We start from the raw sequence: 16,876 nt of genomic DNA on the forward strand, positions 1-16,876 counted from the left end.
TGCCTGCCACTGTTCAGTTTTACATCTGGCCCAACCTGAAAGCTCGCCTATCTGTTACGTCTCTAATTGGAAAAGAAGTTAAAAGCAAAGAGATGAAGAGGCACCCTCATTTCTTAGGTGAATGACACTGTACATTTTAAAAAAAAAAACATTTAGACAAAAGACATCTACTTAGTGGCCGCACTTTGGAGTGATTTTTCAGGGCCAAGACAAAAATTTCTTGAATAAGTTGATTTACAGATTATCTAATCACAAAATGTATTAAATGAGGTGAAGGTGTATAAAAGTACAGTTTGCATTTAGGCTCTGTCTACACCAACCTCCTAAACCTACACATATGACTATGACAGTCCAGTTTAGGACATAAATAATGCCACGTTGTGAGCAATTAACAGAGAGTTAAATATGCAATGAATGCAAAGACAGGAATGCTGCGGCAGCATCGCTGACAGAGATGTATACGGTCACTCGATCTAAAACTTCATATGTTTATGGGTCCCTAAACACAGACTAATTGAATCAATAAATACGCGCTGGGTTTCTTACGGAGCAATGCATAATTATTATGATTTGTGCTTTGCCCTGTAAAAATACAAATATAATCCAATGCCATACATTATCGCCTCTCAGAAATCTACTCAGTGTTTTACACGGCTCCTTTATACTGCAAAACATAAAATGTCTGACTCGCACTAAGACTTTTGGCATAATGTATATGAAATGAAGCTCCGGATGAAAGCTATGTAAATTTCTCCAAATGTTATTATACTCATGAATATTAAATTTAGGTTCCTGAAAAAAAATTACTCTTTCCATAATATTTGTTGACCTGATTTAGTAAAACTGGCTTGGAAACTGGTCTTGCTGTCGATAGAAACCAATAACAGTGAAGCTCTCACTTTTCCAGTAATTTAAGAAATAGTTGAGCTTTAATTAATTGCTATGGCCAACAGCAGCGCATTTACACAATTTTGCTACATTTAACTCAGTATTTTTCATATAATTATTAAGCTATGTCACAGAATGACCATCCTTTTTTTGATTTTGTCATTGTAAAAAAAATGTTAGCGTCCAGCAAAATTTGGACTGTTGACATGTTTAGCATGTTGGCATGACCATACGTCATGCGTGGTAGTACACATTAACCCCTCTCACTCATACCAAGCACAACTAGTGGACGCGTGTGGCAGTGATTTTGGAAGAAATCGGCTATGATTTGCAAAGGCTGGACAACTCATTTAATTGTTTTTAAGAAGGTTGCACTAATATGTATTTTAGTTATTGCCTTTGGACTAGGCATCCTTTAAATGTTTGCAACCCTCTTGAGCTATCTTCCATATTTTTCGGACTATAAAAAGCACCGGACCATAAGACGCACCTAGGTTTTAGAGGAAGAAAATAGAAAAAAAAATTTAAGCAAAAAATGTGCTCATGATGTCCTGTTATGGGGGAGGGAGTCTGCTGCTGACACTGGTATTGGGGTAATGTCCCCCAATTCTGTTAATATCCTCAATCGTGGTATGTATGGCCTCTCCTTCCTGGCATCATCCCCATCATCCCCATCTCTCAATGTTAAAATTAACCTACCCTTAAAATTATAGACTGTTCATGTCCTTGTCAGTGGTACAGACTTATTTTCTGAAAAATTATTTTATTATGTAAGTGAGGGCTGCTTCAGTTCACCTTTGGCATGGCCAAGTGTTCGGTGCACCATTTCACCACCTCAATTACCATCCTCCACCTTCCATATGATGATTGATAACGCTCCAAGAAGTGTTGCCTGTATTGAATCCTCAGTCCTGCACTTGACAGCTTACACAATGTCAGTATGTGTTCTGGCTACAAAGGCTGCTCACTGCACACAAGATCGCATAGCAGCGGATGGCTGATGCCGCACTTTCGTCCCTCTCTTCTGTGAGCATTGGCCATCCATTGCTGTGTGAACCCATGTGCACTGAGCGGCCTCTGGAAACAAGACAGAAGGATCAGTGGGCACACGTACACACTGACATTGTGTAAGTTGCTTGGCCCTTCAATGTCAACTTGTGCTGACCTGAGGAATCAATACAGGCAGCGTTCCTTGGAGCACTGTCAATCTTTATAAGGGGAGGCGGAGTATGGTTATATATGGAACAGAATGGTGTATTGAGTAATTGGTGAAATGGATGGTGTTATTCAAAACTACTGCTTGTCAATGAGCCAACTTAAAGACAATCTACTACTGCTTGTCAATGAGTCAACTTAAAGACAATCTGTCAGTATGATCAACCCTCCTAAGCCATCTATATGGGAATATAGGTCATAGGAAGCTGAATAAAATGATACCTTGATATCTGCGATCTGATGTTTTATTCCAAAGAAAGCCACACTTTTCTTATATGTGAATGAGCTTTTCAAAGCTAAGGGCCGGACACTGATCTGCCTGAGAATCTGCCTCCAAAACTTATTTTACATGAAGTGGAGTTACCAGTATGATACATGTAACTAACACAGAACAGCAGAACTGAACTTTGTCTCCTTACAAACACATTTTTTGCAGCTCTCTGAGCTCTGCTGTATTGCAACCAACACTGACTGCCTGTGAGTTGGTAGCTGAAGCTGAGAGGAACCTGCAGATACAGTACAGACCAAAAGTTTGGACGCACCTTCTCATTTAAAGATTTTTCTGTATTTTCATGACTTTGAAAATTGTACATTCACACTGAAGGCATCAAAACTATGAATTAACACATGTGGAATTATATACTTAAACAAGTGTGAAACAACTGAAAATATGTCTTATATTCTAGGTTCTTCAAAGTAGCCACCTTTTGCTTTGATGACTGCTTTGCACACTCTTGGCATTCTCTTGATGAGCTTCAAGAGGTAGTCACCGGAAATGGTTTTCACTTCACAGGTGTGCCCTGTCAGGTTTAATAAGTGGGATTTCTTGCCTTATAAATGGGGTTGGGACCATCAGTTGTGTTGTGCAGAAGTCTGGTGGATACACAGCTGATAGTCCTACTGAATAGACTGTTAGAATTTGTATTATGGCAAGAAAAAAGCAGCTAAGTAAAGAAAAATTGGTGGCCATCATTACTTTAAGAAATGAAGGTCAGTCAGTCTGAAAAATTGGGAAAACTTTGAAAGTGTACCCAAGTGCAGTTGCAAAAACCATCAAGCGCTACAAAGAAACTGGCTCACATGAGGACCGCCCCAGGAAAGGAAGACCAAGAGTCACCTCTGCTTCTGAGGATAAGTTTATCCGAGTCACCAGCCTCAGAAATCACAGGTTAACAGCAGCTCAGTTTAGAGACCAGGTCAATGCCACACAGAGTTCTAGAAGCAGACACATCTCTTCAACAACTGTTAAGAGGAGACTTTGTGCAGCAGGCCTTCATGTTAAAATAGCTGCTAGGAAACCACTGCTAAGGACAGGCAACAAACAGAAGAGACTTGTTTGGGCTAAAGAACACAAGGAATGGACATTAAACCAGTGGAAATCTGTGCTTTGGTCTGATGAGTCCAAATTTGAGATCTTTGGTTCCAACCACCGTGTCTTTGTGCGACGCAGAAAAGGTGAACCGATGGACTCTACATGCCTGGTTCCCACCATGAGGCTTGGAGGAGGAGGTGTGATGGTGTGGGGGTGCTTTGCTGGTGACACTGTTGGGGATTTATTCAAAATTGAAGGCATACTGAACCAGCATGGCTACCACAGCATCTTGCAGCGGCATGCTATTCCATCTGGTTTGTGTTTAGTTGGACCATCATTTATTTTTCAACAGGACAATGACCCCAAACACACCTCTAGGCTGTGTAAGGGCTATTTGACCAAGAAGGAGAGTGATGGGGTCCTACGCCAGATGACCTGGCCTCCACAGTCACCAGACCTGATCCCAATCGAGATGGTTTGGGGTGAGCTGGACCGCAGAGTGAATGCAAAAGGGCCAACAAGTGCTAAGCATCTCTGGGAACTCCTTCAAGATTATAGAAGACCATTTCCAGTGACTACCTCTTGAAGCTCATCAAGAGAATGCCAAGAGTGTGCAAAGGAGTCATCAAAGCAAAAGGTGTCTACTTTGAAGAACCTAGAATATAAGACATATTTTCAGTTGTTTCACACTTTTTTGTTAAGTATACAATTCCACATGTGTTAATTCATAGTTTTGATGCCTTCAGTGTGAATGTACAATTTTCATAGTCATGAAAATACAGAAAAAACTTTAAATGATAAGGTGTGTCCAAACTTTTGGTCTGTACTGTATGTCAGGTATAATCACACACAGCTCTGCAGTAAGATCAGGAGAGCAGACTGTCAGTCATTATATGTCTCACACTGATAATGCCCCCTTCATGTAAAATAATCTCTGGAGGCAGATTATCATACATATCAGTGAACGCCACATAGATTTTAACAGCTCATTTACATATTAAGTATAATGTGGATTTCTCTGGAATAAGATCGCAGATATCAAAGTATCATTTTATTCAGCTCCTTATGAGCTACATGCCCATATACTGTATTTTTCGGTGGAAATTGGGGGTTGAGTCTTATCGTCCGAACATATATACATATGTACTGTGGGTGGTGGGGAGCGGCAGCGGGGGATGAGCGGAGCACAGGAGACGGCAGCCGCCTTCTGCAGGCTACGCTGTGCCCCCTGCTAAAGAAAATTAGTATTCCCTGCTCCCCATGCCCATGGACGTGGAAAGCAATGAATATTCATTTTCCTTAATAGCACACACACTGTGGCCACAGCGCTGGGTTGTAGTGAATATTCATGGTCTTTAATAGCGGACACACAGACAGCCGAGCGGCAGCAGGAGCCGCGCTGCAGCTACAGTGTGCGCGCTATTGAAGAGAGTGAATGGTCACTGCTCCCCATGCACACAGTCCTGGCGTGGGGAGCAGTGACTATTCTGGCACAGCACTTCACTGTGTGAGAGTGCATGGCAGGGCAGCAGAGCAGGACGCAGCGCTGGAGGAGAGAGGAGGTGAGTATGATTGTTTATTTTTTTGTGGGCAGCGTGATGGGGATCAGAGGGTGCCAAGCATTCCAGGATAGAGGGGTGTCATGCATACTAGGATGGAGGGGTACCATGCATACCAGGATGGGGGAATCAAAGGGTGCCATGCATACCAGGATCAAGGGGTGCCAAGCATAACAGGATCAAGGGGGCCATGCATACCAGGATCAAGTGGTGCCATGCATACCAGGATCAAGGGGTTCCATGCATACCAGGATCAAGGGGTGCCAAGTATACCAGGATCAAGGGGTGCCATGTATACCAGGATGGGGGATTGGAGTGCCATGCATACCAGAATGGGGATGAGGGCCATGTATAGCAGGATGGGGATCAGGGCCACGTATGCCAGGATGGGGATGAGGGCCAATGTATCCAAAAAAAATATCATAGTGTATAAATTATATAATTTTTTTGAATTTTGCAGTGAGAAATAAGTATTTGATCCCCTAAAAACCATTATGGGTTCTGGCTCCTACAGACCAGTTAGACAGCTGTATTACATAATCACCTGTATAAAAGACTTCTGTCCACATACTCAATTAATCAGTCAGACTCTAACCTCTACAACATGGGCAAGACCAAAGAGCTTTCCATGGATGTCAGGGACAAGATCATAGACCTGCACAAATCTGGAATGGGCTGCAAAACCATAAGTAAGACGCTGGGTGAAAAGGAGACAACTGTTGGTGCAATAGTAAGAAAATGGAAGAAATACAAAATGACTGTCAATCGACATCGATCTGGGGCACCATGCAAAATCTCACCTCGTGGGGTATCCTTGATCATGAGGAAGGTGAGAGATCAGCCTAAAACTACACAGGGGGAACTTGTTAATGATCTCAAGGCAGCTGGGACCACAGTCACCAAGAAAACCATTGGTAACACATTACGCCTTAAAGGTGTAAAATCCTGCAGTGCCTGCAAGGTCCCCCTGCTCATGAAGGCACATGTGCAGTCCTGTGTGAAGTTTGCCAATGAACACCTGGATGATTCTGTGAGTTATTGGGAGAAGGTGCTCAGCTCAGATGAGACAAAAATGGAGCTCTTTGGCATTAACTCAACTAACCGTGTTTGGAGGAAGAAGAAGGATGAGTACAACTCTAAGAACATCGTCCCAACCGTGAAGCATGGTGGGGAAAACATTATACTTTGGGGGTGCTTTTCTGCAAAGGGGACATGACGACTGCACCATACTGAAGGGAAGATGGATGGGGTCATGTATCGCGAGATTTTGGCCAACAACCTCCTTCCCTCATTGACAGCATTGAAGATGGGTTGTGGCTGGGTCTTCCAGCAAGACAATGACCCAAAACATACAGCCAAGGCAACAAAGGAGTGGCTCAAAAAGAATCACAGTAAGGTCATGGTGTGGCCTCGCCAGTCTCCAGACTTTAATCCCATAGAAAACTTATGGAGGGAGTTGAAGCTCCGCATTGCCAAGCGACAGCCTCAAAATCTTAATGATTTAGAGATGATCTGCAAAGAGGAGTGGACCAAAATTCCTCCTGACATGTGCGCAAACCTCATCGTCAACTACAAAAAACATCTGAATGTTGTGCTTGCCAACAAGGGTTTTGCCACCAAATGTTAAGTGTTGTTTGCCAGAGGGATCAAATACATATTTCTCACTGCAAAATGCAAAAAAATGTATCTAATTTATACAATGTGATTTTCTTGATTTTTTTCTGGATGTTCTATCTCTCAGTGCTAAAATTAACCTACCCTTAAAATTATAGACTGTACATGTCTTTGTCAGTGGGCAAATTTACAAAAACAGCAAAGGATCAAATACTTATTTCCCCCACTGTATATATACATATATTGTGAGGCAGTGACCGGGATTGTATACGAGGGATGTTATATATCCCCCAGAATGTGTACAGAGACCTATTAAATCCATTGGAGTGCATTGCAGTCACAAACTAACCTGCAGCTGCAATGCAGGAATGAAGGTGAGCATTGACCTGGTCAGGCTATCTGGCTAAGGCAGATTAAGTAAAACCCGGCAGGGCCTTCATTTCTTGGGGGAGGCTACAGGAAGGCAGTGTGGTGGCCTCCTCCCTCCAACCCGGGTTTTCCAGTGGCTCTTGCCACAGGTTCTTTAAAACCCCTGCACTATGGAGTCAGGAAGGAATTTTTTTCCCCAATGTGGAGCTTGGTGTTTGCCACATGGTTTTTTTTTTGCCTTCCTCTGGATCAACATGTTAGGCTATGGGTTGAACTAGATGGACTTAGTCTTCCTTCAACCTTAAAAACTATGTTACTATGTTACTATGTTACTAAGGATTAGTGTTGTTCTGTATTGGAACCTGCTAGGAGCTTAGCAGGAAAGCTCAGCAGGATTGAGTGTGGCTGAACTCATGCCTGGGAAGGCTCTGCACCTGTCAGCCTCTGAGCGGCCCGGTGCCGTCGCTACCCACGGCAACCATTGTTTAAAGGGGTATTCCCATCTCCAAGATCCTATCCCAATATGTAGTAGGTGTAATAATAGTAATATTAGCAAATACCTCCAATTAGAAATGCAGTATAGTATTGTTGATTCGCTATCTCTCTTACCTAATGTGCAGGCATTGTAGGACCTCCTGTGGGATCCCCTGTGGGATCCTGTGGGATCCCCTCCCAGACCTGGACTAAAGCATCCGCCAACTCCTGGACAGTCTGTGGTGCAAAGTGACGTTGGTGGATGGAGCGAGACATGATGTCCCAGATGTGCTCAATCGGATTCAGATCTGGGGACCGGGCGAGATAGTCCATAGCTTCAATGCCTTCATCTTGCAGGAACTGCTGACACACTCCAGCCACATGAGGTCTGGCATTTTCCTGCATTAGGAGGAACCCAGGGCAAACTGCACCAGAATATGGTCTCATGAGGGGTCTGAGGATCTCATCTCGGGACCTAATGGCAGTCAGGCTACCTCTGGAGAGCACATGGAGGGCTGTGTGGCCCTCCAAAGAAATGCCACCGCACACCATTACTGACCCACTGCCAAACCGGTCATGCTGAAGGATGTTGCAGGCAGCAGATCGCTCTCCACGGTGTCTCCAGACTCTGTCATGTCTGTCACATGTGCTCAGTGTGAACCAGCTTTCATCTGTGAAGAGCACAGGGTGCCAGTGGCGACTTTGCCAATCCTGGTGTTCTGTGGCAAATGCCAAGCGTCCTGCACGGTGTTGGGCTGTGAGCACAACCCCCATCTGTACACATCAGGCCCTCAAACCACCCTCATGGAGTCAGTTTCTAACCGTTTGTGCAGACACATGCACATTTGTGGCCTGCTGGAGGTCATTTTGCAGGGCTCTGGCAGTGCTCCTCCTGTTCCTCCTTGCACAAAGGCGGAGGTAGCGGTCCTGCTGGTGGGTTGTTGCCCTCCTACGGACCCCTTCACGTCTCCTGGTGTACTGGCCTGTCTCCTGGTAGCGCCTCCAGCCTCTGGACACTATGCTGACAGACACAGCAAACCATCTTGCCACAGCTCGCATTGATGTCCCATCCTGGATGAGCTGCACCACCTGAGCAACTTCTGTGGGTTGTAGAATCCGTATCATGCTACCACGAGTGTGAAAGCACAACCAACATTCAAAAGTTTCAAAACATTCAAAACATCAGCCAGAAAGCATTGGTACTTAGATGTGGTCTGTGGTTCCACCTGCAGAACCACTCCTTTATTGAGTGTGTCTTGATAATTGCCAATAATTTCCATCTATTGTCTATTCCATTTGCACAACAGCATGTGAAATTGATTGTCAATCAGTGTTGCTTCCTAAGTGATATATATATATATATATATATATATATATATATATATATATATATATATATATATATATTTTTTTTTTTTTTTACTTGATAATTAAAATGAGGTCCTGTTTAGGGATTGGTCTGAACTACAGTTGCATTGATCATTCACCGATCAGTACATGCTCAGTCCATCTGTTTCTAAAACTAGAATTCGGGTCATGTGACTTTAGTGATGATGATTAGTGTTGAGCGAACATGCTCAACATTAGTGTTGAGCGAACATCCCGAGTAGCATCACGCTACTCGGGATGTTCAGCGAGCACCGAGCATTTCCGGGTTACTCGGGCGGGAGCTCGGGTCTCCGCCCTGCATGTTTGGCGCTCTTTACAGAGCCAATGAACATGCAGAGATTGCCAGCCAGTCACTGTAATGCTGCAGCCATGTTGGTTGTGGGCATTACAGTGATTGGCTGGCCGCACAGCGTCACCTCGAGTATTTAAAACCGGGCGCCGCCATCTTGGACACAGTCGCTCCGGATTAGAGAGTGTAGGGACTGCGCTGCTGATTTAGGGAGAGATATAAACTGCAAAATAGTTAGTGTAGGGTCTATAAAGGCTGCCAGAACAAACAAACAGTCCTTTTCAGGACTAATATCCATCCCAGATACCAGGCAGGCAGGCTGTATAGGAGACACAGTGGTTATACCAGCAAACGCTTCTTTACAGTCCTGTGTGCTCCTGTTGCTGAAATTGCTGGACTTAGCACCAGGTGTCGGGGGCCAGGAAAAATCCTTTTTTTTTCATCTAAATCCTCCTTTTTTTTTCCTCCTTCACACTGTACAAATACCCGTCTTATTAACCTTTTGGTGTGTCCCCCCCCCCCCCCAAAAAAAAAGCGTGTCTCTGATTTTTCAGACACAAATATAACTGTTGAAAATAGTCTGGTGTAGGCTAGAGAAACAGAAGTGTTGTTTTGCACTTCCACGGTTCAAACCTCTGTATTATCCATTTTAGGCCATTTGTATCTAAAAAAAAAAACAGTTTGAGTGTGTCGCTCACTGTTCAGCCGCAAATATCTCTATTTAAAAAAGTGTGGTATACCCCAGTAAACAATAACTGTGGTTTTGCCATCCCATGGTAAAAAATCTCTATTATTCAGCTTTTGTAGTTTTTTCCGTAAAGAAAAACAGTAGTGTCTCCTGACTGTTGTGACACAAAAATATATCTGTTGAAAATAGTCTTGTGTAGGCCCGACATCCCAGTGTGGTTTCGCAGTTCCACGGGTCAAATCGCTGTACTATCCAGTTTTGGGCCTTTGGTATCTAAAAAAAAAGCAGTTTGAGTGTGTCGCTCAGTGTTCAGCCGCAAATATCTCTATTTAAAAAAGTGTGGTATACCCCAGTAAACAATAACTGTGGTTTTGCAATCCCACGGTAAAAAATCTCTATTATTCAGCTTTTGGTAGTTTTTTCCGTAAAGAAAAACAGTAGTGTCTCCTAACTGTTGTGACACAAAAATATATCTGTTGAAAATAGTCTTGTGTAGGCCCGACATCCCAGTGTGGTTTCGCAGTTCCACGGGTCAAATCGCTGTACTATCCAGTTTTGGGCCTTTGGTATCTAAAAAAAAAAGCAGTTTGAGTGTGTCGCTCACTGTTCAGCCGCAAATATCTCTATTTAAAAAAGTGTGGTATACCCCAGTAAACAATAACTGTGGTTTTGCCATCCCACGGTAAAAAATCTCTATTATTCAGCTTTTGGTAGTTTTTTCCGTAAAGAAAAACAGTAGTGTCTCCTGACTGTTGTGGCACAAAAATATATCTGTTGAAAATAGTCTTGTGTAAGCCCGACATCCCAGTGTGGTTTCGCAGTTCCAAGGGTCAAATCGCTGTACTATCCAGTTTTGGGCCTTTGGTATCTAAAAAAAAAGCAGTTTGAGTGTGTCGCTCATTGTTCAGCCGCAAATATCTCTATTTAAAAACGTGTGGTATACCCCAGTAAACAATAACTGTGGTTTTGCCATCCCACGGTAAAAAATCTCTATTATTCAGCTTTTGGTATTTTTTTCCGTAAAGAAAAACAGTAGTGTCTCCTGACTGTTGTGACACAAAAATATATCTGTTGAAAATAGTCTTGTGTAGGCCCGACATCCCAGTGTGGTTTCGCAGTTCCACGGGTCAAATCGCTGTACTATCCAGTTTTGGGCCTTTGGTATCTAAAAAAAAAGCAGTTTGAGTGTGTCGCTCACTGTTCAGCCGCAAATATCTCTATTTAAAAAAGTGTGGTATACCCCAGTAAACAATAACTGTGGTTTTCCTCTTCCACGGTTCTAATCTACTCTTTATTACCCTTTTTCCATTGATAGTGCAAGTGTAAGCTATTTTACTTCATTTACAATGGGCAAGGCGCGTGGCAAGGGATGTGGAAGTGGACATTCTGGTGATGGTTCGTGAAGAGGACGGGGCCGTAGCCAAGTTGAAAATGTGCCACAACCAACAGCCACATCTTCTCGCTCCCACTTCTTGACCGAATTACTAGGGAAGCACAGAACAACACCAGCATTGAGAACTGATCAGTGTGAACAGGTTATTAATTGGATAGCAGATAATACTTCCAGTTACCTGGGCACCACCACCTCCGGTCTGTCTTCCACACGGTCAACTCTTAGTAGCCGTGAGTCTCGACCGCATACTCCTCCTCACCCTGATGCTCCTTCCTCCCACCATGCCGAGTGTCGTCAGACAGCAAGTGATCCCACACTTGGACACTCTGAAGAGCTGTTCACTGGTCCATTTCCATATTTGGGCCCCTCGCCTGATACGCTTGAAGTGGTGGAAGAGGACATCCCATGTTGCGATGCCCAAATATTTGAACAGCCACGGCCACAGGAAGTCGACGTTGGCAATCTGTCACAAGAGGTGGACGATGACGAGACACAATTGCCAGGAAGTGAGGAGGAGGATCGTGGTGCGCAAGTGGAAGAGGAGGAGGTGGTGGATGATCTAGTAACTGACCCAACGTGGAAGGAGGACATGCAGAGTGAGGCCAGCAGCACACAGGGGGAGGGAGGCAGAGTACCCCAACAGGCAGGAAGAAGCAGTGTGGTGGCCGCAGACAGAAGGCAGACAACCGTTCCCAGTAACACCAACACGAGGGACGTTGCCAGTACAAGCGGTAGGTCTTCCAGAGTCTGGAATGTTTTTAAAGACTCTGCTGATAACCCCAAAAATGCCATATGTTCCACCTGCCATGCCAGCATCAGCAGGGGTGACAAAACTACCAGCCTGACCACCACCAGCATGATCAGGCACATGGCAGCAAAGCACCCGACTTTGTGGGGCGAAACCCAGGGTCCACGACCAGTGTCAGCGGGTGTCACCACTGCTTCTTCCACTGTTGTGCGTGCAATAGAACCCCCTGTTGTGTGTGCAAGGCAATCCCCTGTCCATACTGCATGTAAAGATGCCCCCTCCTCTCAGTCTTCACTTGTTATGGCAGTTTCTCAAGAAATAGCATCAACGTCCACGTCCACGTCCCACCGCAGCGTTCAATTGTCCATATCCCAGACCTTTGAACGAAAGCGTAAATTCGCAGCTAACGCCCCACAGGCCACAGTCCTAAATTCGCACATTTCACGACTGCTTGCATTGGAAATGCTGCCTTTTAGGCTGGTGGAGACGGAATCCTTCCGCAATCTTATGGCGGTGGCCGTCCCTCGGTACTCGGTCCCCAGCCGACACTATTTTGCCCGGTGTGCCATCCCCGCACTACACAAGCACGTGTCCCAAAGCATCTGTCGTGCCCTCAACAACGCAGTTACTGGGAGAGTCCACCTGACAACGGACACGTGGACAAGTGCTTGTGGCCAGGGACGGTACATCTCTCTGACCGCACACTGGGTAAACATAGTGGAAGCCGGGACCCAGTCGGACCTTGGGACGGAACACATCCTCCCCACACCGAGGATTGCGGGCCCTATGTCAGTCAGAGTTGCCCCCACAGTGTACAGCTCCTGCGCATCCTCCTCCTCCTCCTCCTCATGTTCAGCCTCCATCTCAGATATCACCACATCAGTTACAAGCTGGAAGCATTGCAGTACTGCCTCCGCCAAGCGGCAACAGGCTGTGCTGAAACTCATAAGCTTAGGTGATAAACCTCACACTGCTTGTGAGTTGTGGACAGCTGTGAAAGAGCAGGCAGATCTGTGGCTGAGACCGCTGAACCTACATCCCGGCATGGTCGTGTGTGACAATGGCCGTAACCTGGTGGCGGCTCTGAGGCGAGGTGAGATCACACACGTACCATGCCTGGCTCATGTGCTTAACCTCGTGGTTCAGTGGTTTCTTAAATCGTACCCTGAGTTGCCAGATCTGCTCGTGAAAGTACGTCGCCTGTCAGCTCATTTTCGCAAGTCGGCTACAGCTTCCGCCGCCCTTGCTGTGTTGCAGCAGCGTTTGCAGCTTCCGGCACACCGACTGGTGTGTGATGTCCCCACACGTTGGAACTCTGCCCTCCACATGTTGCAAAGGATTTGTGAGCAGAAGAGAGCACTTGTGGAGTACCAGCTGCAACAAGGCCGTCGATATTCAGGTCAGACTCCACACATAAGACCTCAGGAGTGGACCTGGATGTCTGACATATGTACCATCCTGACAAACTTTGAGGAGGCCACCAAGATGGTGAGTGGCGATGACGCCATCATTAGTGTCAGCATCCCACTTGTCTGTCTTTTGCAACGCTCTCTGCAGAGAATTAAAGAGGAGGCATTGCAGCCAGAGTATGATGAGATGGATCAAGAAGCCGTAGCGGGCGATTACACACAGCCCAGCCTCATCTCATCCCAACGTGCATTGGGGACAATGAGGGAGAGGAGGAGGAGGAGGAAGAACAGGAGCTGCTATCATGCGTTGTAGATGGTAGTACCTGTACAAGTGTCATATCGTCGGTTCAGCATGGGTGGCCTGAGGACAGGGGGGAGGAGGAAGAGGAGGAGGAGAAGGAGAGCATGGTCAGTCGTCATCTTGGTGAGGACACGGAAATCTTGCCCGTTACCAGTCTGGCACGCATGGCTGACTTTATGTTACGCTGCCTTAACCGTGACCCTCGCGTTGTCAAAATGTTGGGTGACAGTCATTACTGGTTGGTGACACTTGTAGACCCCCGCTACAAGGAGAACTTTCACTCTCTTATTCCAGAGGTGGAGAGGTCTACAAAAATGGGGCAATACCAGAAGGCCCTTGCTGCAGAACTCTTAAAAAAATTCCCATCTGAACACGCTAGCGGCAGAGGTCACAGTTCGTTGCCCAACCAAGGCGTACAGGCGAGAGAGATGCAACTCCAATCCAGCAGAGGCAGGGGAACACTGTCAACGTTCTGGGACAGTTTTCTGACACCCGCCCAGCTTACAGGCCCTGAGGCGCAGGGTACTCTCACAAGGAGTGGAAAGTTTCAAAAGATGGTGAGGGAGTACCTTGCCGATCGTACCAGCGTCCTACGTGATTCCTCTGTGCCTTTTAATTATTGGGTATCCAAGCTGGACACTTGGAATGAACTCGCTCTGTACGCCTTGGAGGTCCTGGCCTGCCCTGCCGCTAGCGTGTTATCGGAGCGTGTTTTTAGTGCCACTGGGGGAATTATAACTGATAAGCGCACTCGCCTGTCAACTGACAATGCTGACAAGCTGACCCTTATCAAAATGAACAAGGGCTGGATTGGGCCAGACTTCTCATCACCACCAAATGACAGCAGAGTAACATAAAGTCAAATCCACTGTGTTATTTCGGGAGGTGTATTCACATGCACCGCTTCACACCCACACATGGGTATACGCTTCCTGGTTTTGGCTGTTTAATCTTCTTCTCCTTATCCTCAGCCTCCACCACCACTATACCACCAGGGTGCCAGCATTGCATGTTCCTCCATCCTTATTTTTGGCAGCTTTTGCTTGCGAGGCATAAGCAAATACTATGGGACACCCACTCCCCAATAATGGGACTTATGTTTGTAATATGCTGTACTGCATGGCTCTTGTAAGGGGCATTGCAAGTTGCTCCGTCCTAATTTTTGGCAGCTTTTGTTGGGAAAGCATGAGCAAATACTATGGGACACCCGCTCCCCAATAATGGGACTTATGTTTGTAATATGCTGTACTGCATGGCTCTTGTAAGGGGCATTGCAAGTTGCTCCGTCCTAATTTTTGGCAGCTTTTGCTGGGAAAGCATAAGCAAATAATATGGGACACCCACTCCCCAATAATGGGACTTATGTTTGTAATATGCTGTACTGCATGGCTCTTGTAAGGGGCATTGCAAGTTGCTCCGTCCTAATTTTTGGCAGCTTTTGCTGGGAAACCATAAAAAAATTCCATGGGACACCCACTCCCCAATAATGGGACTTATGTTTGTAATATGCTGTACTGCATGGCTCTTGTAAGGGGCATTGCAAGTTGCTCTGTCCTAATTTTTGGCAGCTTTTGCTGGGAAAGCATAAGCAAATACTATGGGACACCCACTCCCCAATAATGGGACTTATGTTTGTAATATGCTGTACTGCATGGCTCTTGTAAGGGGCATTGCAAGTTGCTCCGTCCTAATTTTTGGCAGCTTTTGCTGGGAAAGCATAAGCAAATACCATGGGACACCCACTCCCCAATAATGGGACTTATGTTTGTAATATGCTGTACTGCATGGCTCTTGTAAGGGGCATTGCAAGTTGCTCCGTCCTAATTTTTGGCAGCTTTTGCTGGGAAAGCATAAGCAAATACTATGGGACACCCACTCCCCAATAATGGGACTTATGTTTGTAATATGCTGTACTGCATGGCTCTTGTAAGGGGCATTGCAAGTTGCCCCATCCTAATTTTTGGCAGCTTTTGCTTGGAAAGCATAAGCAAATACCATGGGACACCCACTCCCCAATAATGGGACTTATGTTTGTAATATGCTGTACTGCATGTGACGTGCCCCCTGGGCCGTGTGTACACATGTGTGGGATACCCGGTGCCGGGTCTCTGGGGTCTGTAGTCTCCGTGGCGGTGACCCGGTCCCGTGGCTCAGGCTGGTCAAACCAGTGGCAGTCTTTCTTAGGTTTTGAGGTTAATTGTCCGACTGCGCCACCCGTGGATTGCGGTCAGGGAATACCACCGCTGCGATGCAGACCGCTGAGGCTGGTGTTGTGTGCGCAGCATAGAATGTGATAACTCACCTCGGGAGGAGTATAGCCTCAGGGCAGTGAGTGTGGATGATGGGGGTGATGGTGCACGAGCGCAGCAGGAATGACTCAGAGTCTTTGCAGTGCAGTTCAGGGTCTTTACTGATGATTATAAGGTAGACCCTCCCGGCAGTACTGGCTAGCATAAGAGGCCTGGTCAGTCTGTGAGCAAGCAGGAGTTCCCCTGGCCAGGTGGAGTTGTAGGCCTCCCCATCTGTCTGCACTCTTCCTGGCTACCTTGCTGTAAGCGGGTAGAAGTAGCCCACGTCCCTGAGTGTACCGTGTAGTGCTCACCCGTATGGCTGGTGACTTGGGGCCTTCTGTTAGCCTCCGCTCCACGACGGCGGTGCTGGTCCCTTGCTTGTGACTGAGCCTCCGGGCTTCTATGGCCAGAGGACCTGAAATCCCCTGCCGGCTGGTTTCTGCTGCTGGATATATAAGTCCTCACAGCTTCGGACTCCTGTGTCCGGTTCCTATTGTCTTCTGCCAGGGCGAGCTCTGCTCAGCTTCCAGCCCCTGGTCTTTAGCTCCTAGCTCCTACAGAGCTCCTTGCTGTTACTTTCCCTTGCTCTCACTCTGACTCTGACTGTTCTCTGACTCACTCAACCCCGCCCCAGATCCAGTTTATAAGGGCAGAATTCTCCCCTCCCAGGATTAGGGCAGGAGGATGTTGCATGTTTAAGGGATCCTGACCATGAAACCTCCCACTTGCTCTCCGACGTAATATCTCTATTACTGTGGTGACCAAACCCCTGGGGTGCCACACATGGCTCTTGTAAGGGGCATTGCAGTTCCTTATAATTTTTGGAAAGCCTTCCATTCACTGCTTAGGCCAACAGTGCACGGGAGACCCAGTTGCTATGAATGGAAAAAAAGGTTTAGTTAACGCCCTCTGACCTCCATGTCATTTCCAAGGGGCA

This window comes from Phyllobates terribilis, unplaced genomic scaffold, assembly GCF_046119375.1.
Source record: "Phyllobates terribilis strain yellow unplaced genomic scaffold, ASM4611937v1 Scaffold_3__8_contigs__length_932513732, whole genome shotgun sequence".
Lineage (NCBI taxonomy): Eukaryota > Metazoa > Chordata > Amphibia > Anura > Dendrobatidae > Phyllobates > Phyllobates terribilis.